At 38.6% G+C, this 27,500-nt stretch overlaps 1 protein-coding gene and 1 long non-coding RNA gene across 4 annotated transcripts in view; one reads left to right on the top strand and one right to left on the bottom strand.

Annotated features, from left to right (window-relative positions):
- Positions 1-27,500, top strand: part of tnk2b (tyrosine kinase, non-receptor, 2b) — a 110,643-nt gene that overhangs the window by 11,404 nt on the left and 71,739 nt on the right. For all 3 annotated transcript variants that reach the window (XM_087239614.1, XM_087239613.1, XM_087239610.1), the window contains exon 2: positions 6,614-6,800. The gene's annotated coding sequence lies outside the window, so the exon portion shown is untranslated. The remainder of the gene's footprint in view (positions 1-6,613; positions 6,801-27,500) is intronic.
- Positions 1-27,500, bottom strand: part of LOC137487665 (uncharacterized) — a 46,122-nt gene that overhangs the window by 5,759 nt on the left and 12,863 nt on the right. The gene's annotated exons all lie outside the window — the stretch shown is intronic.

Below are 27,500 nucleotides of genomic sequence, written 5' to 3'. Positions count from 1 at the left end.
TTTGAGTCAAAACCAGCTAAATCCACTTCTGCTTTTTATGCAAAACCCTCTAAATCCACCTATCAAATCACTAAAGATGCAATTAGAGACTATTTTACCAAGTATAAAACACAAACTACCCGAAATTAAAAATACATCTGTCAAGTAAGCGGTGGTTCATTCTACTGTGGTAACGTCTGATAAACCAGGGACTAAGCAGATGGAAAATAAATGAAGGAAATCTGTCGTAATAAAAGTAAATTTAAATCTTAACCAGTGGCGTAGCGCAAAATGTGGAGGCCCCCCTGCAGGGATCGCTGACGGGGCCCCCTGATGAAAGGGGGGGGGGGATACGTCACACGTCAATTTGCATATCACTGGCGTCATCACGTTCTACCGTTTCCGTTTGTTTAACAGCCTATGGTTAATAAAGGGGCATTTATAATTGCACTACACTTTATATAAGCATGTTTATTTAACTAAATTTATTGCTGTTTGAATACAGTATGTCATTATAGATATGTAGTGAATGTGCAGTAATCTCTCATATGTAATAAACTCAGACAAGTTCAGAAACTGTCACTAATATCTGTGATTGTGAACAAGAAAAAAATAAACGCTCCAATTAAATTGTTAAAATAAAGTAGAAGTAGATCGGTTTGACTGTACAAGGGAAATACCTTCACACTGCCTGTGCTAAATCATTTGTCGTCGGTACGCAGAGGGGTGATCTGCTCTCGGGCTGCAGGTGGGAGAGGCTGCTGTACGAGGACTGACTGGGCCGCCTGTCAGTGCTGTGAGGCGGGGGAGGGGCCGGCGGCATCACACGCAGCTCGTTGAGAAGAGTAGGGACGGTACAGTATGGACAAATGACAGTCTAAAAAAAATCTCCAATAACACAAAAAAAAGTCGCTAGATTTGTCGCTAAGGGGGTCTGAAAAGTCGCTAAATCTAGTGACAAAGTCGCTAAGTTGGCAACATTGGCGGCAAGCAATCAGAATGAAGTAGTCCACCGCTTGAGAGGTGTTCAGAGAACACAGACCTGTGAACTTTGGTTCCGACCACAGTTGTTCCCAAGAGTTTGATTATTGCGTTCACCGGTGGATTTTTAATTATTGAAAATCACGACGACGCGGGGCCCCCTAATCACGCAGGGCCCCCCCGCGGTGCGTGCCCTGCGGGCCCGTCCGCTACGCCACTGATCTTAACAATCTGTTGTCATTTCTGATATTTCAACATAACCTCACTGGCAATTCGTAACTTTTTGATTTAGTGGCTAATTCTTACGATCTAATTCATACAATTTAGTACGATTTGCTCATCCCCCAATGACGGTTGGGTTTAGGGGTAGGGTTAGGTGCCACACCTCCTTTTTAAAATTGTACAATTTCGTATGACTGAACTCGTACGAATTCGTACGAATTAGCCACTAAACTGGCAAAACGTAAAATACTTACATTTTCTCATGAGATCAGGCTGGATCTTTGGGATTTGGATTCAATGTAAGTAGAGCTACTGTATGTAAACAAGCTTGTTAGATTCAAGTAATGTAGTGTAAAAACATTGTGAAACATCAATATCTGTGCATTGTCCATTACTAAAAAAAATATTTATTGAAGCAATATAATTAATGTATAGTTTTATACATTATATTTATTTTTTAAAACACAAGGTAGGCCTACTGTGCAAGAAAAAAATGATGTCTCTCAGAAGCTGTCATTCATTCATCCTCATTATACTCAAGGTCTTGGCCTCTTTTTCGTCTCTTGTTTACTCTCATACTATCCATGCAGGATAAAAGAAAGGCTTTTTAACTTTGTCTTTCATGAAATGGAGCACAAACAAACGTTATGTTATGAATGCATGCTACACTTTCGACTGTACAGTGTGTTTTCTTTTTCTTATAATGCACAGAGTTTTGAGGGACATTTTCATTTGCCATTCACTGACAGTCAGACAGGGTCATCCAGTTCATCAAACTCCATCTTTTAAAATCGAAAGCAGAATAAACACGTCTCAAAAAGCCGGCATGTCAGCGTGCTGCTACATTAAAAACATGATACAATAAGCGCCTTCTGATGGGTTCTCGGTAGATATTCTCGGTAGATATCTCTGTAAATATTGTACGTGTTTGCTGTATTGTGTTTTATTCTTGATTTTTTACATTTTTTAAATTTTTTAATGTAAAGCCTAACCAGGGACGAGGGTTGCAAATTAGCTTTATGCTATATGCTCTATGTACGCAACATCGGTTATCTTTGTATAACAATGTCAAGTGTATTGTCCCTGTAAAATAAACAAGCAAATAAAAATAAATAAATAAATAGCGACTTTTGCTGTCAAAGCGAGTTTCGTTTAGCGTGATATATTTTTTATATGTAATTAGGGCTGGTGATGCAGTCAAAAAAATCCACAATAATTATATTTCAGTATCGATTATCTGTATTGATACTTATCAAGGTAAATAAAAAATCTCTATTTATTTCAAGTTGATTATTTTGCTATTGACCCTGAGTGAAAGTTGTAGAAACAAGGTTATTTATTAACTGCTTATTTAATAAAATACTTAATCTGCTACTGTTGTCATGACACTGGAATTTGGTACCAATTGATACAGAGATTTTAAAAACATCCATTTCCCGCTAACATTTGAGCACTGTTGAGCACTTTCTTAAACGGCATGGTTTGCCATTGTGTTTACATGCTCAGCAGAAATGACTGTGATTGGCTGTGATGGATCAGTTGTTTTTATTTCTATTTTAAGGTCAATATTATTAGCCACCTTAAGTAATATATTGTTTTTTAATTGTCTACAGAACAAACAATTGCTATACAATAACTTGCTTAATTACTATTAAGCCTTTGGATGTCACTTTTTAAGCTGAATACTAGTATCTTGAAAAATATCTAATCAAATATTATTTACTGTCATCATGACAGAGATAAAATAAATCAGTTATTAGAAATAAGTTATTAAAACTATTATGTTTCGAAAAAAATCTTTCTGTTAAACAGAAATTTGGGAAAAAATATACATAATTCTGACTTCGGGCTCTATTTTGACGGTCCATGCGCAGAGCACAAAGCGCTGGGCGCAAACGCTTTCAGGGCGTGTCAGAACGCGTTTTTGCTAATTTAACGACGGGAAATCCGCTTTGCGCCGTGGCGCATGGTCTAAAAGAGTTGAGTTTATTTTCTTAATGAGTTATAGGTATGTTTTAAGAATAATCCAATTAGAGTCTCATCTCCCATTCCCTTTAAGACCCAGCTGCATCGCGCCAAGATCGCATTCGCTATTTGCAGGACGCAAAGTAAGTCTAAGTGGAAAAAATTAGCATTTCACTAGCAAACAGTTAACAGTTTTTTTTACAGAAAACTGTTAAACAGAGCATCTACTGCGCAAGAATGAGAGATAATGGATCTACTTTCCCTTTCGCTCTTGGATAGGGAAACCTTTACGCACAGACACCAAATAGCCTATAAATAATAATTTCATTTGTTAAGCGCAAATATTCGTTTTAAAACTATTTCTAAATTCAGTTCTAATTTCCAGCAAATGAATAAATGAACAATAATAACGAAGTGTGCTCAAAAACCTGAGTTATATCCTAAAACACATGCTGTGCCCCAAATGGTCTAAAACCAGACAGGTGGGCAAATCTAAGCTTGTTTTTAATAAAACAAATATAAATATGGAGATAATAAATAATACTGCTAATAATAATAACATTATACAAAAGCAAATTGTTATGAATGAACTGAAAAAGCCTCCCGAGATGAAGAAGATATAAAAGCAGTAATTTTTAAATATTTATGTAGGCTAGAAAATAATATGTTTTGTAATATTTTAATCCTTTTATATTTATATCCTATATCTATTCTTATTATATCCTATATATATCCTTAATATTTAAATTTTTTCATATGTAAAGATATTTGCCTATTGGTCTCTTGTGCGTATTAAGCAGTGTGTAAGCGAGGCGCAACTCTGCGCTGGAGTTTAGACCGGGTTAGTTTTGGTCTAATGAAAAATCTATTATAGTTTCTCAAAATAGCAACGCGCCTGCGGTCCGCCGCAGAACGCCTTCCTTTTTAGAGCAGAACGCCTATGGGCGCAAAAATGAGCGCTAATGGATTTGCTATTTAAACAGCGTAGCGCAACGCCTCAAAAAGACTCTTGCGCCAAGCTGAAACTACCAAAAGACTATTGCTCCGCGCCTTGCGCCACACTGCGCCGGGTGTATGATAGGGCCCTTCATCTTTATCTAAAATGTTTTGGTCATATGGCTCACTGTCATTTTTCATAATTGTGGTTACAACTTTCACCAAAATAATCATGATTATGTTATTTTTTTCTATAATCGAGCAGTGCTGGTAAATGATCAATGTGTTGTGGTAATGCATGAACTTTCGTCATAGGTAGGTACAGTGAGTGACTGCTGTTATTGTGGCACATTGAATGCTGATTGAACAGTGCCCTGGCATTGTGCCCTCACAGTGGTGCCATGATGTCAGTGGCACTGAAATGTGCACAGACACGCAATCTCTCTTTCCATTGTAGTTTACTAACCTTTTTTTTTTATCAGATAAAAGTTCATCCTACTCAGTTGTTTTTAAAATGTATGTGCATCTTAGCATTTCCATCCAGGGTTTTTATTACGCAATATTTCAAAATGCACGTATAAATAGGTGGAGGTAAACGCTGCCAGTCATGATGAGATAGTTGATGATGATAGTTTTAGTAAAGCAGTTTCCTCTAGCAGTGCCCCAAACACAGCCCTTTCCCTGAACTCCAGTTACACAATGTTTGTCTTTCGGCTGGAAAAGTCAGTCATCAGCCGTCAGTCTCCACAAACAGGCATCCCAGGACTGTGAAGGAAATGTACCGCTGTGTATATTTGAGTGTGTGGACAAAAGTGCTCTTTGTGTAGGGCAGAGTAGAATGGGCTGGTGTGTCTAAACGGCCTGTTCCTCGCTGTAGGTGGAGGTTTGGTGACCATGTGAATCAGACTGATTCAGGGCAGGGCGCCTGGTGGCATTCCTAAACTTCCCACTGACTGGTGACTGGGCATAGGACTCCACCCACCAAACACTGGCCCCCCTAACCGTGCCACTGCCGGCCTGCTGTGTCATGTCTGACATCATAGAAAAGCATTGTTATGTTAGCCTTTAATCCATGCACTGCCAAATAACTGGATGTTCTGACGTCAGGACTCATAGATGCTATATTTGTTATATTATTATAATACATGGGTTCTGCTACATTCATTCTTCCATGGCGGTGCGCCACACCAAAATTCATCCCGCCGCGGCTACATTACAGCTTCTTATTAATTTAAAACATTCATTAATTGTTGTTGTTGTTTTTAATAGCGGGTTATAATCGCTCCAAAACGCATTAAAAGGTAGTGAATTATAACAGCGCAAACGTTTCTGTTACCGTTGTAGGGCTGTGCGCTATTTCTTTAACCCTTTAAGGTGACATGCTGACAGACTGACTGACTTACTGACAGGTGCGCGATGCGTGAGGCCAGCAAACACGACGTAGCTTTCAGTTAAGATGAACACAGTTTCCATAATTATACTTTATTTAGAGATGAAGGTCTGTGGCTCTGCATACAAATACTTTAACGATATCTTGCTTGAGTATTTTTATTGCCGTTTCACTTTACTTCAGGACGCATTAATATCGATCTGTAGGTCTATTAAAGACATTCATAAATATTTCTAGCAAATCTAATAAATGTTGGACACATACTCACTACATAAATGCGCTAAATTGCACTTCAGCAGTGTGTATTTGAGAGCGCACAAGAAGATCTGCACTTGAGCAGCATGTTTGAGGGCGTGCAAGAAGTTTTGTGCACGAGCAGAGGAAATCAGCGCGCAAGCAGAGATTGGCATACTTGTATTAACGTTACCTAAATGCGATCCCGACGTGTAATACTGCGCTCACCACATTTTTCCATTTGTCTTTGAAATAACGACATAGGTAGTTGGTAGACTTGTGGAAAAGACCTGCCGCCACAGCTGGAAAAAATCCTAGAGGAAACACTGTAATGCTATATATTTTTTCTATTAAAACTGCATTTTTGGTTGATTCTTGACTTATTCCGGATTTCTTGGTATTTATAGGAGACAATATATATATATTTGTTTACCTGTTTTTGTCTGTTAAAACTATTTGCCTGTTAGTAATTTTGATAAATTAGTATAAAGTGATTAAATTAAATCCTACTTGAATTCGATTGTAAAGAGATTGTTAAAAACAAAATTGGTAATTATCAATAACGAATTTCATGTGAAGTTTATTTAGAAACTAATTTCGAGAGGAGCACTTGCTTATGATTGACCACAGCTGGTCAGTCATGACCTAATTTATGATTTACCAATCAGACGATTCCTAAGCCACTATAAATACCTTAAGTTCCATATAACAGCCATCTTCGTTTTGAAGAATCCCCCCTTCCACCACTACTCCTCTTCCTTTCCTAGATGGGTGGCACGGTGGCCCAGTGGTTAGCGATGTTGCGTGGTCGCAATTTCGAGCCCTGGCATTACATGCATTTTGTAATAAATTTAGTAAATAAATTGTAGTAAATAAATTTTATGGAATTTATTTTATTTTTTTCAGTGACCGTGGATCCTAATGGATGGAGATGTGCACGATGATGTGATGGACTTAGGAGCCTGTGAAGTCAGCCACCGCACAGACAACCTGCCTGTATGCTGTGTGTGAACCTAAATTTGTGCGACACACACAAACTGCCCAAAAACACTGAAGAGACCAACAGTCAGTCCTCCTGCTTGGTGGACAGCTGGTAAGTCCATTCGTTTGTGCTAATGTACAGTTGAAGTCAGAATTATTAATCTTCCTGAATTATTACCCCCTGTATATTTTTCCCCAGTTTCTATTTAAAGGAAGATTTTTTCAACACATTTCTAAACATTATAGTTTTAATAACTCATTTCTAATAACTGATTTCTTTTATCTTTGCCATGATGACAGTCAATAATATTTGTCTTTTTCAAGATACTAGTATTCAGCTTAAAGTGACATTTTAAGGCTTAACTAGGGTAATTAGGCAAGTTAGGGTAATTAGGCAAGTCATTAGCTATGTTTCCATCCAAAAATGCAAATGAGATTTATGCGCAAAACTGGATTATCGCATAAAAGTTCGAATGAAGCTGCGTTTCCATCCAACGAGTCAAAGCGAACAAAATCGTCACTTCCTGATTAACTGGCGCCAGATATCAACAGTAAAAACTGCATTTGCTGCAGTAGGAGAAGCTGCATCAATCTGTTCTCTATCTAATAAATGACTTGCGCCTCAGAAGACAATCCTGACATGCAGTGAGCGCGCAGTGGCGTTTAAAGGTGTCAGACGCGGAGCACAGATGCTCTTGATTCTGGAGGTCATTAATTATACTTAATACATAAACGGTAAGACGTTTTATAATGACCAAAACAACATTTCAGATGTTTTATAATGTGCTCAGCTTGACGTTTTGTTCATTCACACACATTTTAAGCATCACATGATCTCTTAACAAAATCACATGACCTTTTTTTAATGTGCATGTTGGAGTTTGTGCAGTAAAAGTGTTTCCATCGCAGTTTATGCGCATCTTTTTTTTATCAAATAAAAAGTTTATCCTATCCTAGTTTTTTATGCGCATTTTCAAAATGTATGCGCATCATGACGTTTCCATCAACCGTTTTTTATGCGCATATGCAAAAAGTGCATAAAAATAGGAAACATGGCTATAAAAAATAAATCCGTAAAATTTACGGTAAAAAAAACGGCAGCTGTGGTTGCCAGTACTTTACTGTTCAAAAAACGTAAAAGTAATGTCTCATTTTTACGGTAAACTACCGTATTTTATTAGTTAATAGAGGTAATATGTCTGTATTTTGAGTGATCAACATCTACACATCTTTTGTTACACAGTTAGACTCGTTAGCACACCCACATGCAGGTGGTGATGTGGAAGTTACATAATGAGCCAATGCTCATCACAAACAACTATTCCCACTAGCAGAAAAGAGTATCCGCATATACATAGAAGGTGCTCAGTGTCATTCACACAGCTACTAAACACCAGTATGGTAACACGCATAAAATTAAAGTCATGAAATAAACATCGTTTATCAACATTAGATGTATTATAAATCTCTAATGTACATAACTGATCGGGAAACAACTAAAAAGATCCATATTAATGTCAACAAAATGCATAAAAAGTTATGTGCCATGCAGGGAATTCTGGGAAAGTCGATTTACGGTTATTCACAGTATAAATTAAGGAAACATACCGTTAACCAGGTTACGGATTTGATATTTTTACAGTTTTTTACCGTTGAAAACACGGCCATTATTTACAGTGTATTGTATAACAGGGGGTTGTTTTGTAGACAATCAAAAATATATTGCTTAAGGGGGCTAATTATTTTGACCTTAAATTGATTTAAAAAAAAAAAAATTAATAAATAAAATTATTCTATCAGAAATAAAACAAATAAGACTTTCTCCAGAAGAAAAAAAAAACATTTTTGGAAATACCGTGAACAATTTATTGCACTGTGGAAATATAAAAAAAGTTACAGGAGGGCTAATTATTTTAACTTCAACTGTATGCAATTTTCTTTTAAAGGGATTATATGCTTTTAATTAATAAGCTGGCATTGACTTAAACTGTGAGAGAGCAGGTGATGCTCTGTTGTGTATCTACGTGTGTGTGTGTGTGTGTGTGTGTTCTTGAGAATGTATCACTGCACTGCGCACATGCCGCACAACTCTCTACCCTCATCCCATCCATCATGTGCTATGCGGAGGGTCAAATGGACAGTGAAGGTGAGCGCTCTGTATCTCATTACTCTACGTGCTCAAGTGCCTGGAACACCGTCATTTGACTCTGCTTGTCTCTGTGTTATCCCGAATCAAACACCCTCTGTGGGGTCCACAGCCTTGACCTGCCTCTCCATGTAGTCACCCTGAGATCTGTTGCTTTTACATGATATGAATGTTTTGTGTAAATATTAGGGTTGTGGCGATGAGGAAATTTCCCCACCGGTTAATCGACATGTCTGCTTTTAAATAGCTTCTAAATGCGTGCGTATAATACTTTCACTTTCAGTTTTGCTGGTATTGCCTACACGCGCTGCATAAGGGCGCTATACACACTACACGCCATACACTGGCAAAATTAAGTGCTCAACTTCATGGGACCAGTTTTATTTGTTTTGTTATTTGCGCATTTTTCCTTTTTAAAATACCTTTTATTTGTAAAATCTCTCAAGTTAATATTGGCTATCGGGTTCAATAACGTGGTGCGCAGTATGACTATTGACCAACACCTCCCTGTAAGTTTACACACTGCATAGACTACAGCTCTATTGCTTGTTTTAAATGACATCGAGACATGCTACATTTAGTTTTTATTGTAAAATATACATTATAACCAGGGGTGGAAAGAGTACTGAAAAATCATACCCAAGTAAAAGTACCATTACTTGCCTAAAAATGTAGTGTAAGTAAATATTACTTAAAGTATGAGTAAAAAGTAGCCCTATCTAAAGTACTCAGGAGTAGTTAGTGAGTATGTATAAAGCTGAAGTGTTTACATGTAATTTATGCACGTTTGTAAACGTAACATTCTGTAGTGCATCTAGTTATTGCCCAGCACGCACACAACGCTATACGACGTTAATATTAGGTTAGATTTAGGTTGTGATGTCAGGTGACCAAAATTCAATGTCTAGCCAGCATCTAAGGACAAGGTTATTTTGATGTCCAATAATGATGTCAATTGACATTGATATATGGTTGATTTTAGGTTGTTAGAAAGAGACAAAAATCCAGAATTGTGATTACTAAAATAAGTTCTTTTTTAAAGTCAGGGTAAACAAACAACAACTTTTTACCCCATTAAACACAATTTATTTTATTTTTGGGAACATTTATAATATTTTGGAACAGTTAACGTGTCAGGCTAAATAATTAAAATAAACAATTGACTTCTGATGTCTTCATTGATTTCAAAAGCACAGATTTTTTTTACAACACATAAAAAAGACATGCATATAATAGAATATTTATATAATAGAAAATTTTTGCAGTTTCAAAACCTTGGGCTCTATTTTGACGGTCCATGCGCAGAGCGCAAAACACAGGGCGCAAAACACAGGGCGCAAAACACAGGGCGCAAACGCTTTCAGGGCGTGTCAGAACGCATTTTTGCTAATTTAAGGACGGGAAAATCCGCTTTGCGGTGTGGCGCATGGTCTAAAAGGGTTGAGTTTATTTTATTATTGAGTTATAGGTGTGTTTTGAGAATAAACCAGTTAGAGTCTCATCTCCCATTCCCTTTAAGAGTCAGCTGCGTCACGCCAAGAGCGCATTCGCTATTTACAGAACGTAAAAAGAGTCTAAGTGGAAAAACTGAGCATTTCACAAGCAAACTGTTTTTTTTTTAACAGAAAACTGTTAAACAGAGCATCTACTGCGTGAGAATAAGAGATTATGGATCTACTTTCACTTTCGCTTTTGGATAGGGAAACCTTTAGGCACAGACATCAATTAGTCTATAAATAATTGCGTTTAAGCGCAAATATTCGTTTCAAAACTATTTCTAAATTCAGTTCTAATTTCCAGCAAACGAATAAATGAACAATAATAACGAAGTGTGTTCAGAGTTGTATCCTAAAACACATGCTGTGCCCCATATGGTCTAAAACCTGACAGGTGGGCAAATCTAAGCTTGTTTTAATAAAACAAATATAAATATGGATATAATAAATAATACTGCTAATAATAATAACATTATACAAAAGCAAATTGTTATGAATGAACTGAAAAAGCCTCCCGAGATGAAGACAAAAGCAGTGATTTTTCATATTCATGTAGGCTAGAAAATAATATGTTTTGTAATATTTTAATCCTTAATATTTATATCCAATATCTATTCTTATTATATCCTATATATATCCTTAATATTTAAATTTTTTCATATGTAAAGATATTTGCCTATTGCTCTGTTGTGTGTATTAAGCAGTGTGTAAGCGAGGCGCAACTCTGCGCCGGAGTTTAGACCGGGTTAGTTTTGGTCTAATGAAAAATCTATTATAGTTTCTCAAAATAGCAACGCGCCAGCGGTCCGTCTCAGAACGCCTTCCTTTTTAGACCAGAGCGCCTATGGGCGGACAAATGAGCGCTAATGCATTTGCTATTTAAACAGCGTAGCGCAACACCTCAAAACGACTCTTGCGCCAAGCTGAAACTACCAAAAGACTATTGCACCGCGCCTTGCACCACATTGCGCCGGGTGTATGATAGGGCCCCTTGACTTTCCCAAACCGTGGTAAAACTTGAAACCGCTTATCCCATGCCTTGTTGAACCCACATCTTAAACCAACATCATATTGATGTCAAAAACTGACATTTATTTAGCAGGTATGGCAACCAAAATCCAACGTCTCATAGACTTCCTAGTGGTAACGTCCAGACAACATCAAGCTGTAACATCATTAGACATTGATATTTGGTTAGTTTTAGGTTGAACATTGGACATTGACGTTGGCCTGACGATGGGTTCTGACATCATCCAGAATTTCATTTAAAAAACAAACGAAATGTCCATATAAAATAGTAAAAGGAACCATATAAAATGGAAATAGTCACAATAACCGTTCACCGAAAGTGTATAAGTATGGGCAGAAACACTAGCTCCGCATATACCCTATCACGGCTTTTTTCACTCAGGAACCGCCCAAGGATAGAATCATGTTCCTGTATGCCTGTTTTTTTTTGTGTTGAAGCATTTTGGCCACTCGATCGGGATGGCACATTATTGTTTCAGGTCTTCTATCACCATATATTGACAGTCAACAAGGTCACATTTGTATTTGCTCAAATCTAATACAACTGTTGAACTGGTAAAACCTTCAATTATGTGGAAAAATTGGACCTGTAGGTCTAGTCTAATCCCACTCTGACTGCTTCCCAATGGCTCTACTGGCGGTCTATAGCAGGGGTGCCAAAACTCTGTTCTAAAGGGCTGGCGTCCTGAAAAGTTTAGTTCCAACCCCAATCTGACAAACCTGGGCCAGATAATCAAGCTCTTACTAGGCTTTCTAGAAACATCCGTGCTGGTGTGTTGAGGCAAGTTGAAGTTAAATTCTGCAGGACATCAGCCCTCCAGGACTGAAGTTAGGCACCCCTGGTCTATAGTATCCCTCATGGCGTCTGCCTGGACTTTGGTCTTCCTAAAGTGTCTCTGGGCTCTCTGATATTTTATGTACATTTTGTGTTCATTCAAATCAAAATCAGACAATTCTAAAATCCCCCAAACCCACCACCAATAGCAGGTTAATTTCAAAATTGCAATGGGTCACAGAAACATATGTGTTTAGTTCTGTGGGCCGCAAGTGGAAATCACATATCAAGGGCTTTTGATTATGATTATGGTGGTCTCAGGGTTATATTTATAAACTCATTGTGGGTCACATCAGCTCTGCCTCTTAATACGAATATGCCCCTGAACATTTTTAGAACAGAGGCTCGCAGAGGTTGCGGGGTTTAGCTTCCATCAGGGGAATTGGGGCTATTTTTACCTCATAGGAAGTGTTTGTCTGTGTGTGCCGAAATAGCGTGAGCGTGCTGCTTGTGGAGAGGTGTCGCAAATGCCTGGAGAGACTGGAGAGCCGACTGACAACTCTAGAGCGCTGCATGGATGAATGAGGAACCAGCTCGGAGCACCATGTTATTTTAACCACCCTATCTGTCACTTCCTGTGTGTCACCCATGTTATATATGTAATAGTTTGATTCACTGGAAGTACTGGATGATAGTACGCAGTTAGGACTGGTGGGAGAATTCTCAGCATAGTCATCTTTTCCAGCTCCCCCCAAAAGTGTGCTCTCTTGCTTGTTGCCATTCTTATTTGTTTGTCGTCAAACGCCTGACAACTGCCTTGTGTGTGTCCTGTTGTAAAATGTGGCACAAAGTACTACAAAAGGTTATATTTTTAGGGTGTTTACATGCGTGTACTGCATGTCAATAATGTGACGAACATGCGAATACTTCACATGTCTTAATTCGATTTCTGTTAAGTTCGATTATGACTTCAGTCACATTAAGGTAATCAAAACTCCCTGTTTATATGGTACACTCTTAGGCCCCATTTACACTAGCGCGTTTTAGTTTTAAAACGGCTTTTTAGATGAAAAACGATCCGCGTCCTCACTAGAGTTTCACCTAGCGTCTCTGACATATCTCCGTCCACACTACGCCACCAAAAACGGAAATCACGTGACCATTCGTGCACTCTGAGCATGCGCGTTCTAGTATAAACAGAAAGCATGTGTCTCGCTCGGCATTTGGTTATTGTTAGTCAACAAACGTCGGTTGTACATTAAACGCGATGACTAAGAAAGCAAGAGAGGTATTTTTGTGGACAGACGACGAGGTCGAGTTGTTACTAAACGTAACAAATGAATAACTGCACAATGGCGCCTAAAACAGACAACAGTGCAAACAACACTCCCATTTCTGTGCCCAAGTTGTTTACAGTATTGTCTTCCGGTAGCGTTAAAGCCATGTGTTATAGTCATGTGATAGGGTCTTGACGAATAAGGGAAGGATACGCAATGACACAAAAGCCAGTATGCAATCAGGTGGCGAATCTCAGCAGCCCCGCCTCCGTTTTCAGATGTCTCCGTTTTTCGTCATCCACACTGAAATGGAGCAGCAGCGTTTTAGAATGAAAACGGCCTCTCCAGCGTTTTCAAAACACTCCGGCGTAGTGTGGACAGATGGTGTAACCATAGCAAAACGTATGCATTTTAAAACGAAAACGCATTAGTGTAAACGGGGCCTTAATCAGAGTATTGTCTTGGAAGAGCAACCAGCTTGGAGCACCATGTTATTTTAACCTCCCTATCTGTCACTTCCTGTGTGTCACCCATGTTATATATGTAATAGTTTGATTCACTGGAAGTACTGGATGATAGTACGCAGTTAGGACTGGTGGGAGAATTCTCAGCATAGTCATCTTTTCCAGCTCCCACCAAAAGTGTGCTCTCTTGCTTGTTGCCATTCTCATTTGATTGTCGTCAAACGCCTGACAACTGCCTTGTGTGTGTCCTGTTGTAAAATGTGGCACAAAGTACTACAAAAGAAATTTTTTTTAAAGGTGTTTACATGTGTGTACTGCATGTCAATAATGTGACAAACATGCAAATACTTCACATGTCTTAACTCGATTTCTGTTAAGTTCGATTATGACTTCAGTCGCATTAAGGTCATCAAAAATCCCTGTTTATATGGTACACTCTTAGGCCCCATTTACACTAGTGCGTTTTAGTTTTAAAACGGCTTTTTAGATGAAAAACGATCCGCGTCCTCACTAGAGTTTCACCTAGCGTCTCTGACATATCTCCGTCCACACTACGCCACCAAAAACGGAAATCACGTGACCATTCGTGCACTCTGAGCATGCGCGTTCTAGTATAAACAGAAAGCATGTGTCTCGCTCGGCATTTGGTTATTGTTAGTCAACAAACGTCGGTTGTACATTAAACGCGATGACTAAGAAAGCAAGAGAGGTATTTTTGTGGACAGACGACGAGGTCGAGTTGTTACTAAACGTAACAAATGAATAACTGCACAATGGCGCCTAAAACAGACAACAGTGCAAACAACACTCCCATTTCTGTGCCCAAGTTGTTTACAGTATTGTCTTCCGGTAGCGTTAAAGCCATGTGTTATAGTCATGTGATAGGGTCTTGACGAATAAGGGAAGGATATGCAATGACACAAAAGCCAGTATGCAATCAGGTGGCGAATCTCAGCAGTCCCGCCTCCGTTTTCAGATGTCTCCGTTTTTCGTCATCCACACTGAAATGGAGCAGCAGCGTTTTAGAATGAAAACGGCCTCTCCAGCGTTTTCAAAACACTCCGGCGTAGTGTGGATGGATGGCGTAACCATAGCAAAACGTATGCATTTTAAAACGAAAACGCATTAGTGTAAACGGGGCCTTAATCAGAGTGTTGTCTTGGATGAGCAACCAGCTTGGAGCACCATGTTATTTTAACCTCCCTATCTGTCACTTCCTGTGTGTCACCCATGTTACGCCCCCCCTCACACCACTCAAATCCTCCATCCACGCCTTCAAATGGACCAGCGTCGCCTTACAGTGCCCCCCCCCCGACCCTCAAGGACATATGTCAGTGCTGACAAGATTTCCTGCCATGCTCTTAATGTGGTTCTTTGGCAGACTGGCATTTTGGGATGAAGATAGATGACACCGGCTAGGAGATTCAGAATCCGGGATGAGATGTTTAATAGCTCTCACTTTCTCCACAATGTGTTTTTCAGCAGTTATTTACATTTACATTTAGTTATTTAGTTGACGCTTTTATCCAAAGCGACTTACAAATAAGGACTAGGAAGCAATTTACACAACTATAAGAGCAACAATGAATAAGTGCTGTAGGCAAGTTTCAGGTATGTGAAGTGTAAGAAGCAAAACATTACTAATTTTTAAAATTGTATTTATTATTTTTTTAGTAAAGTTAGCAGTAGAACCAGAGAGGCAATTGCAGAGTAGGAAGTGAAGTGGAGACTAAATAGTTGAGTTTTTAGTCGTTTCTTGAAGACAGCGAGTGACTCTGCCGTTCTGATGCAGTTAGGGAGTTCATTCCACCAACTGGGCAGATTGAACGCGAGAGTTCGGGAAAGTGATTTCTTCCACTTCTTCGAAAGTGAGTGGATCAGAGCATGCACATTCAGTCAACATACTGGCACGGCAGATCTGTCAAGTTTCTGTTTGTGTCGAGCTGTTTTCATTGAGACAATTAACAATATTTTTCACCATCACATCAGAAGGAGAGGGCAACACAGAAATGACAAGATCATCCTCAGTGTTTATAGAACAGAAGAGATGATGCAATAACCCAGGTCTCTTAAAGAGCACAACTCTGTTTTCAGAAAAGCACTCCCACACACACACACACACCCTTCCCCCAGCATACTGACACTTTGTGTATAGTGTGACATGCTACTGATAGCCACCCACGCGGTCAAAAATCCATTCATAAAAGTGGCGCTCCTGCATGATTGCGCTCCACATAGATTCACAGTTCTAAATGTTTAAGTACCCAAAAGTTTTTTTTTGTTTTGTTTTTTTTTTTGTGTTATCTTTATGTCACTCTTACACCTACATTCAGTCAGCTGACCGTCCGCTCACCTGGATTGTTGTGTCTCTAAGGATCTGGTTTAACTCAAGTTAAGTAAACACAGAGCTAATGGGCTTCTCTTTGTGTGTTTAATAGTCACGCATAGTTACATCGCTGCTTTTACCTATTAATTTCAACATTCAAAGTCAGGAATATATCATTTTGTGTGTTTCAACAACCTTGTTTTGCATTAAACAAGGGATTTACAAACTTTTTGTTTGTCAGCCAAACCCTTAGAAGTAAAATATCAGCACCCATGAGATTGAGTATTTTAGTACAAAACAAAGTTTACAGCTAAGAAATGGTCGCTTAGAAAATGACTGTGACCATATACCCAAAAGCAAGCAGGCATGCAAACCTTTTTTTATGGACACACCCATGAGTTGTTATAAACGATAATAAAACCCATAAGGAATGACCTGAAAGTGTTTATCTCAGTTTTAGGTGGTTATAGTGTTACTAAATTTACATTTAGTCATTTAGCAGACGCATTTATTCAAAGCGACTTATAAATGAGAAGAGGACAAGGAAGCAATTTACACAACTATAAGAGCAACAATGAATAAGTGCTGTAGGCAAGTTTCAGGTATGTAAATTGTAAGAAGCAAAACATTACTAATTTTATTTATTTATTTATTTTTTATTATTATTATTTTTTTTTGTAATACAGTTAGCGGTAGAACCATAGAGGCAATTGCAGATTAGTAAGGAAAATAGAGACTAAATAGTTGAGTTTTTAGTCGTTTCTTGAAGACAGCGAGTGACTTTGCCGTTCTGATGCAGTTGGGGAGTTCATTCCACGAACTGGGCAGATTGACCGAGAGTTCGGGAAAGTAATTTCTTCCCTCTGGGATGGAACCACGAGGCGACGTTCATTCACAGAATAGAAGTTTCTGGAGGGCACATAAATCTGTAGAAGTGAGAGCAGATAAGAAGTTGCAAAGCCAGAAGTCGCTTTGTAAGCAAACATCAGAGCTTTGAATTTGATGCGAGCAGCAGCTGGCAGCCAGTGCAAACGGATGAGCAGCGGAGTGACATGTGCTCTTTTAGGTTCATTAATGACCACTCATGCTGCTGCGTTGAGGACGCTGTTCATATACATAGTCCATATATAATGTAGTATATATTTTTTATTATTGATACATGCACCTTAAAGTGTTTAGAACCTGTTAAATGCTGTTTGCAGCTACAATATTCATTCATTTGAGAACATGCAAACTCACCCAGTCAGATAAGCTGAATTAATAAGTGAAAAGGTTGCAAATATATACTTTCCTTGATAAACAATAACTTATTCCTATTCTTAATAACTTAAACACTCATTTTCAAACTCAGAAAGCAGTTCAGTATTGAAAGAGAAACATTTGGACACGTGTCCAATACTTTAACAGTCTTAAATCACAAGGTGCAATGTTAATATTTTCAGTTGTAAATTTTCCAGAGAAGTATCCCATTCATTCAAAGGTAAACTGGAATGCATAGGGGGAGGTGAAGTGATGTCATTGTGAAAAGGGTCTATAGTAGGGCTAAAAACAGCTGTTTAAATGTTGTATGATAATTGAATCACACAAACTGAATTTAGAGCATGGATCTGGATATGTGTTGTATGAACAGATTTGCAGTCACCCTCTAGTTAGTGTATTGCCCTGCTGACATGGGACATGCTTTGCAGGTTTTTCATTCCTGTCAGTCACTAATGTCAGGGCTGTCAAACTTTTTCAGGTCAGAAAAAAAATGTGTGTTGCAGCGCTCTGGACCGTGGCTGAACATTTTCTATAAAATGTGATAGAACTTTTAAAGGGGTGGCGCGGTGGTGCAGTGGAGAGCGCTGTTGCCTCACAGCAAGTAGGTCACTGGTTCGAGCCTCGGCTGGGTCAGTTGGCATTTCTGTGTGGAGTTTGCATGTTCTCCCCATGTTGGGGTGGGTTTTCGTCCGGGTGCTCCGGTTTTCCCCACAGTCCAAACACATGTGCTACATGTGAATTGGGTAAGCTAAATTCTTCGTAGTGTATTGGTGTTTTCCTGTGATAGGTTGCGGCTGGAAAGGCATACACTGCGTAAAACATATGCAAAAAAAGTTGACGGTTCATTCTGCTGTGGCGACCCCCCCATAAATAAAGGGACTAATCAAAAAAGAAAATTAATGGATGAATTAATAAAAGGGATAGTTCAGCCAAAAAGGTGGTGGTTCAGTGGTTAGCACTATGGCCTCACAGCAATAAGGTTGCTGGTTTGAGTCCCAGCTGGGTCACTTGGCATTTCTGTGCGGAGTTTGCATGTTCTCTGTTGATATTTAGAAATCTTGCCATATTTATAATTTTCCCCCATGGTAAATAGCAGTCCATGATGTGTATATTTTGGGTCCAGTTGATTGCTAATTAAAAATAAAAGCCTTTCTAAAAATGTTTGTGTTGTTTATATGTTATTGTTCATATTTTACAAGTGATTTTTCTACCCCTGTGAGGAGGAATATTTTCTCTTAATCTAACTTAGGCTGGAGTGCATAAAAGATTGTTTATTTCTGCAGTCCAACATTTATTTTTTATATTAAATGATTAAAAGCAGCTTACATCACACGGTTTTTAATAAATCGTATATTATTACGTGTTTTTAAATGTAAGTGTTTATATTTTTATTATTGAGCCTTTGTTACAGTGCAGATACGGGCGGTCAAATGAGAAGTTCAGTGGGCGTGGCTGATTTGACGTACAAGCTATTGATTAGAAGCTTGATTCCGTGGCTCCGCCTCTGGTAGTCAATTATGCGAATGCCCAAGCTCCAATTTCAGCAGTCTTTTGCTGTTTGTGCCCGTCATGAGACGTTTTGCTTTCAAAGTGTTCATTTGGAAAAGGAGCTGTTGAGTCCATCAACTTTTCACCAAAGTTCTGATTTTTGCTTTTGAGCGATTTGTGCAAATCACACGTTATGTGTGTCAAACACTCAATTTGTCCCATGTCATTGCTCAAATCGGATCATTTGCTCAAATTGTGTAATCTGCATGTACCGCACTGCAGGATGTCTATTGAATCTTTGCATAGGCTTAACATGTAAATCAGTCGCGCTTCGTCCGTACCCCTGTGAATGCATCCTTAGAAATCTGCAACCACCGACTTCCATAGTAGGAATAACAAAATCGTATGGTGGTTACAAGGTTTTCAGCATTTTTCTAAATATTTTCATTTGTGCTCAACAGAAGAAAGGCACTCAAACAGGTTTGTGACAAGTGAATGATGACATATTTTTTTAAATTTTTGGCGAATTTTGCCTTTAAGCTTTTTTTTTTTTTTTACTGATATTTCGTAGTATTTCATCTCAAGCTAACATTCATTCATTCATGTATTTTGTTTTTAGCTTTGTCCCTTTATTAGTCTGGGGTCGCCACAGCGGAATGAACCTCCAACTTATCCAGCATATGTTTTATGCAGCGGATGCCCTTCCAGCTGCAAACCATTACTGGGAAACATCCATACACACTCATTCACACACATACACTAGAGACAATTCACCTATAGTATATATATATATATATATATATATATATATATATATATATATATATATATATATATACTTGTGAGGGAAACCTGAGCACAGGGAGGAAGCCCACGCCAACACGGGGAGAACATGCAAACTCCACACAGAAACTGACAGTAAACTGACTCAGCCGGGGCTCTAATCAGCGACCTTCTTGCTGTGAGGCAATTTTGCTACCCATTGCGCCCCCGTGCTGCCCCTCAAACTAACAGTCAAACACAATTAAATAAATACATTTGCAGGAGTAAGTAATGTCCATAAGTGACCCTGCAGAGATCACTATTTACAGCACATTGTGAATGGTTTTTCAGTTTTGGGTGAACATTTGGGTGAACTATCCCTTTTTTCCACTGATGTTTGTTTCATAGTATTTCATCTCAAACAAACAAACAAACAAACAAACAAACAAACAAACAAACAAACACTCAAACAAACAAACAAACAAACAAAAACACACACACAAACATTTAAACAAACAAACACACAATCAAACAAAGAAAGAAACAAACAATCAAACACACAAACAATCAAACAAAGAAAGAAACAAAGAAACAAACACACAAACAATCAAACAAAGATAGAAAGAATCAAACAAACAAACATACAAACAAAAACAAACAATCAAACAAACAATCAAACAAAGAAAGAAACAAACACACAAACAATCAAACAAACACACAAACAATCAAACAAAGAAAGAAACAAACAAACACACAAACAATCAAACAAACAAACACACAAACAATCAAACAAAGAGACAAAGAAACAAACGAACAATCAAACGAACAAACAAACAAACAAACAATCAAACAAAGGAACAAAGAAGCACACAAACAAACAAACAAACAAACAAGCAATCAAACAAACAAACACACACACACACACACACACACACACACACACACACACACACACACACACACACACAATCAGTAAAATATATTTTCAGGAGTAAGTAGTGTCCATATGTGACTCTGCAGGGATCACTATTTATAGCATATTGCTAAGTTTGTCGGTCGCTTAGCATTTTACTGGCCTCAAGTGTGATACAGTTGGGTGCCATCACAGCAGGATCAGTGGATTTGTGTGATGACCCCAGGATTCACCTGGGTCACCCTGTCCCCTGCACTCTTCACTAGAGATCAGTAATCCTCTCGCCTCGCGTTCCCTCTTAAATCACACCTGTCAAACACACACGCACGTGCACACAACACAGTGCCTTGATGCCAATGTGGCTCACATGACTACACAGCATTTCCTAAAAGGATGCCACAAAAGCAGAGATTAGTCAGACTGTGTGTGTGTGTGTGTGGTTATGTTGGATTCTCACTTTCGCGCCGCTGTTTATGATTGGTAACTGTAAAGCTTTCTGGGAATCAGGGATACTGGACCGGGTTAGAGGAATCCAGTGGCTAGGAATTGTTTTCTCCTCAACTTGCCTCTTTTGCAAAAGTCACTGTATGTAGGTTGTGAGATAATTATTTAAGAAACAGGTGAACATAGTTGTTTATCTGAAAAAACAATATTAAAGTCTCCTTTGAAAATGTGTTTCTTGTCAGAATGTCTGTCTTTCGCCCCTTTCACACATACAGACCTTTCCGGAAAATTACCTGCAGTGTTCCAGAAAGGCATCATGTGTGTTTTTTGAAAAAAAAAAAAAACGGTAAATTAATTCCGGCAATTTTCCAGAAAGAGAAGTTGTACACCAGCCAACCCGCCAAATGCAGGTAGATTTCGGTTGTGGCGGGTTAGACAGTCACTCCTGCTGGCCACTTTTACTGGCTGAAACTCATTTTTAACTTGCCAGTGCTGGCTTGTCGTCACTACAGATTAGGGCTGCTCGATTTTGGGAAAAATCATAATCTCGATTTTGGTCATAATTGTAATCACGATTATTCAAAACGATTACTGTTAAAGTCAAAATTATTAGCGCTCCTGAGAATTTTATTTTTAAATAAATATTTCCCAAATGATGTTTAACAGAGCAAGGAATTTTCACAGTATTTCTAATAACATTTTTTTCTTTTGGAGAAAGGCTTATTTGTTTTTTTTCCCCGGCTAGAATAAAAGCAGTTTTAAATATTTTGAAACCCATATTAAGGTCAATATTATTAGCCCCTTTAAGCAATAAATATTGCCTGCAGAAGAATCTACTGTTTTACAATGACTTGCCTAATTACCCTAATTAAGTCTTTGAATCGCACTTTGAATCTGAATGCTTGTATTTGGAAAATAGTCTAATATTATGTGCTGTCATCATAGCAAAGATGAAAGAAATGAGTTATTAGAAATGAGTTATTAAAACTATTATGTTCAGAAATAAGTTGAAAAAAAATCTTTTCCATGAAACAGAAATTGGGGGAAAAGAGTTGCTGATATTCAGGAGGGCTAATAATTCTGACTTTAACTGCATATATACAGTTATTTTCCACCCTGCAAAGGAAAGAGAAATAAATACAATAGAATAAAAATATGAAACAATCTGTGCTTTAGGCATCTTCACTGTAAGAAAAACACTTTAGCTACAAAAGTCCTTCAGTCAAAAGCAGTGAGGGATTTTCTCATTTTGTTGTTTGATTAATGATGATAAAAACAGGCGGCAGCAGGAACATCGCACGCTTTGACTTTAATGGTTTCTCTTTAACGTCTTTTGATTCTCTACTCGTATGTTTTTACACAAATGAGGGTGAATATGAATAATCACTAAACGCCGCGTTTTGACACCTATTTGACCATTAAAGCGCTCACGTTAAGATGACTTTAGATGTGTGCGCTCTGCTCGTCTCAGTGTCTAATGAGACGGAATACTGACCGCATGCTTCTGTGTGTGCGCGGCGCACACACACACACACATAAGCATGCGGTCTTTCGCGCTGCTAAGTTAATAATCGTTTATCTCATTTAATGGTTTTTCGTAATCGTTAGAAGCTAAAATCGAAATCGGATTTTCGATTAATTGCACAGCCCTACTACAGCTTAGACTGTTTATGACCATTTGTCTATATGCGTACAAATGTGGTCTTAGAAATCGAGAAGCAGCACGACTGACAAAAGCTTTTCGCATGAGCAACAGAAAGCACATGAATAACGAATTAGAGGATCACGCACTCAGTGAGACAGGCTTTTGTCACTCACTGACGAGGGCTTTAGTGTCGCGCGGACAGATGATTTGCGCGCGAGTGTTTAAAAGCTCCTGTGCTGTTTCCTCACTCGAAGCAACCGTGCCAGAAAACGAAACTAGTGCGAGATTCGTGCACCCACAGTCCTTCAAGAGCTCGATACTCTTTGTAAGCAGCAGCAGTTGTTGTTGCTTACGCTTTAACCCGTCTTTGAACTAGGGCTGTACTATTCTGGCAAAAATGTGAATCACAATTTTTACATGTGTGTTTTACTACACATGTATTAAATTTGACAGTTTTGCGTTTGTTTTTGTACTTCTGATTCAGCTGCCTATAGGAGAAATAGCTAGGAATATTATATCTTGGTTTCCGCTACATTCATTCTTCCATGGCGGGGCGCCACGCCAAAATTCATCCCGCCACGGCTACATTACAGCTTCTCATTCAAAACATTTTATTTTTTAATAGCGGGTAATGATCGCACCAAAACGTATTAAAGGGTAAGTGAATTATTACAGCGCAAACTTTTGTCATTTGTGCGTCATTTGTTTACCCTTTAAGGTAACGTGCTGACTGACTGACTGGCTGACAGGTGCGTGATGCGTGAGGCCAGCAAACAGCGGTTTCACTTTACTTCAGGACGCATTAATGCAACTTTCTACGTCTATTAGAAACATTCATATGCATTCCTAGCAAATCTAACAAATGCTGGAGACATACTCGTTACATAAACGCACTAAATCGCACTCAGCAACGTTTGCTTGAGAGCGCACAAGAAGATCTGCGCGCTCTTGAAGCAGCTGTGGTGTGCAAGAAGTTTTGCGCACGAGCAGAGGAAATCGGCGCGCAAGCAGAGATTCACATGCTCGTACATGTAGGTTAATACATAAATGCGATCTCGACTTCTAATACTGCACTCACGACATTTGTCATTGAAATAGCGCCACAGGTAGATCTGTGTAAAAAAAGGACTGCCGCCACAGCTTAAAAAAATCCTAGAGGAAACACTGTTATATGTCAGAAAACGATCAAACTACTTGCTCTTCAAACAATTGTGTTCATGACTACACCATAAAGATAAGAACAATATTCATCCATTCATTCATTTTCCTTTAGCTTAGTCTCTATTTCAGAGTCGCCACAGTGTAATGAACTGCCAACTATTCTAGCATATGTTTTACACCCTTCTAGCTGCAACCCAGTACTGGGAAACACCCATGCACACTCATTCACACACATTCACACACTATGTCCAATTTAGTTTGTTCAATTCACCTACAGTGCATGTCTTTGGACTGTGGCGGAATCCCACGCCAACATGGGGAGAACATGCAAACTCCACAAAGAAATGGCAACTGGCCCAGACGAGGCTCGAACCAGTGTCCTTCTTGCTGTGAGGCGACAGTGCTAACCACTGAGCCACCGTGCCGCCATAAGAATAATATAATAAGATAACATCAGTTTCCAACTTGATGCTGCATAACGAGCTGTTTTTAACTTCTATAAATCAATGGAAGTGAGTGAGACCGGAAGTGTTGAGCCAAAAAGATTACAATGGTCGCGTCCGCTCGCACGTGACGAATAAGCTCAACAGAAAATTGAATCTCCATTGTAACATGCAGCCTCTGGAAAGGTTGTTTTCACCAAGCTGCCGCAGTCACTGTTTAGCATGCAGGTCAGTCTATAAGCTCTAAATCCATTTTCCATACCTGTGTGAGCGGTCTTGTGGGATATCATATGGCGGGCGCTGCTGTAAAGCTTGATCTGAGAGAGTGCTTTAGGAGCACCATGGTGATGGACTGTAACACACACCGACTTTCTCTCTTTCCCATCGTTCTCAGTTTTTTTATTATCTTTTCCCTTTTGTCTCTGCCACTGCTGCATCTTTTGGTAGGAGTTCATGAAGTCAAAGCGCTTGCTAGCCATCTGGGGTCTGAAGGAGTTTTTGGGGCCCTCAAGATGTACTTTAAAACATATGCGGCAGCTAGCTCTCTGCATCTCTCACATGGTCGCCCACTGAAGCTAAGCAGGGCTGCGCCCGGTCAGTACCTGGATGGGAGACCACATGGGAAAGCTAGGTTGCTGCCGGAAGTGGTGTTAGTGAGGCCAGCAGGGGGCGCCCAACCTGCGGTCTGTGTGGGTCCTAATGCCCCAGTATAGTGACGGGGACTCTATACTGCGCAGTGAGCGCCGTCTTTCGGATGAGACGTTAAACCGAGGTCCCGACTCTCTGTGGTCGTTAAAAATCCCAGGATGTCCTTCAAAAAAGAGTAGGGGTTTAACCCCGGCATCCTGGCCAAATCTGCCCACTGGCCTCTGTCCATCATGGCCTCCTAACCCTCCCCATATCATGATTGGCATATTATCACTCTGTCTCCTCTCCACCAATCAGCTGGTGTGTGGTGTGCGGTCTGGCGCAAAATGGCTGCCGTCGCGTCATCCAGGTGGATGCTGCACACTGGTGGTGGATGAGGAGATTTCCCCCCCCCCATTGTGTAAAGCGCTTTGAGTGCCCAGAAAAGCGCTATATAAATGTAACAAATTATTATTATTATTATTTTTTTATTGTAAATATATTTATGGTTAAAGTTTCTCTCACACTGCATTGCACCCAAACCAGTCTAAAATATTTAACCAAATGTAATTAGGCAAGGCAAGTTTATTTACAGTTGAACTCAGAATTATTAGCCCCCTTTTAATTTTTTCTTTTTAAAATATTTCCCAAATGATGTTTAACAGAGTTTCCAAATTTTCACTGTATGTCTGAATATTTTTTCTTCCAGAGAAAGCCTTATTTGTTTTATTTTGGCTAGAATAAAAGCAGTTTTTTTTTTGTATAACATGTCTTTGAGTTTTTATTAAAGGTATTTCAGTAATTCAAACCCCAATACCAAAACTTACCCCAGACAGGCTTAGGGAAAAAAAATCCTTATTAAAAATATATAAATATAAGTAATAGTAAGATAAATCAATTAAAGTAAAAAAAATCTAATCAAGGCAAGCACACATTCACATTCCACAACTTTAGACTTCCAAAGCTTCTTTAATATCTCCATTTTTCACAACGTTCAAAAACGCCTCACAGATATCACAAAATTCAGAGGATTTTTCCCTATTAGATATGTGAGTATTTCAAAAGCCAAACATGTTACAAGGTTTCTCAACCGAAGTCCAGTGCAGGGGCGATTTACACATTTTCCTAACATAAAGCAATACAACGCCTTGCTTGTATTAAACATAAATCAATCAATTTTCTTTCTTTAGTAGACAAAGCACAACTGTCTTCATACATAATCAATATACATAATCCAGGACAATTAAAGCAGTTTTAATTTTTCAATAAACATTCTCAGGTCAAAATTATTAGCCCTCTTTCTTCTCAATAGTCCTCAGAACAAACCATCATTATACAATAATTAGCCTAACTACCCTACCCTGCCTAGTTAACCGAAATATCCTAGTTAAGCCTTTAAATGAAACTTTAAGCTGTATAGAAGTGTCTTGAAAAATATCTAGTCAAATATTATTTACTGTCATCATGACAAAGATAAAATTAATCAGTTATTAGAGATGAGTTATTAAAACTATTATGATTAGAAATGGGTTGAAAAAATCTTCTCTCGGTCAAGCAGAAATTGGGAAAAAAATAAACGGGGGCGAATAATTCTACTGTATATAGCAGATTTCATACACAATGGTCATTTAAAGTGCTTTACATTAGCTACATTTACATTGTTGTGTGATAAATTGTCACAGAAATTGTTGCGATAAGCAATATTACTGTCATTTTGACATAATTTTATGCCCCTGATTATATAGTAATTGTATAACAGATTAATAATGCAAATAACCATGAACACTTTAAAATACTTAGCATCCTTAAGGTTATTTAGTTTAATGTTGAAAAGGTAAATGTCCTATTATCCTCCTGAGACCCAAAGAATTAAAAAAAATATTCTGTGATTTCCTACATCCTTTGGGTGGAAAAAAAAAATTCTACAGTTTAAAATTTTTAATTTTAAAGCATGTCCACTGTAGTGGACCACAGGACCATTTTAGTTCGAAATGACTCCCAAACTCTGACAACAAAACTGCAGGATATGGCTGTAAAGGGATATTTATCCAATATTCATTCATTCATTCATTCATTCATTCATTCATTAATTCATTCATTCGTCAGCTTAGTCCCTTCATTAATCCGGGGTTGCCACAGCGGAATGAACCGCCAACTTATCCAGCAAGTTTTTACGCAGCGGATGCCTTCCAGCTGCAACCCATCTCTGGGAAACATCCACACACACATTCACACACACACACTCTTACACTATACGTGCGTATAGCAAGGACTACACCACTGGTTTGCATGTAGTTACTGTACTTTTACTCTCTACTTGACTACATATTTGAATGATTATACTTGTTGGTTTATAATTTCAGTGTGGAGTGATTTAATTACCAGTTCATTAGATTTTGCTTGTCATTTTTTTATTGCAGTGGTTTATTTCTGTGAAAGCAGCAGCATTGCCATCTACAGGGTATTGACGGTACTATATATTAGTGTTATATAATATATAATATTATATATTAATTTTAAAAATCTGATTTTAAGGTTTTTTGTTAGAGTAGTTAA

Source organism: Danio rerio, chromosome 2 (assembly GCF_052040795.2).
Source record: "Danio rerio strain M-AB ecotype USA chromosome 2, GRCz13ab, whole genome shotgun sequence".
In the NCBI taxonomy this organism is placed as follows: Eukaryota; Metazoa; Chordata; class Actinopteri; order Cypriniformes; family Danionidae; genus Danio; species Danio rerio.
This window is presented reverse-complemented; position numbering and strand designations above follow the sequence as displayed.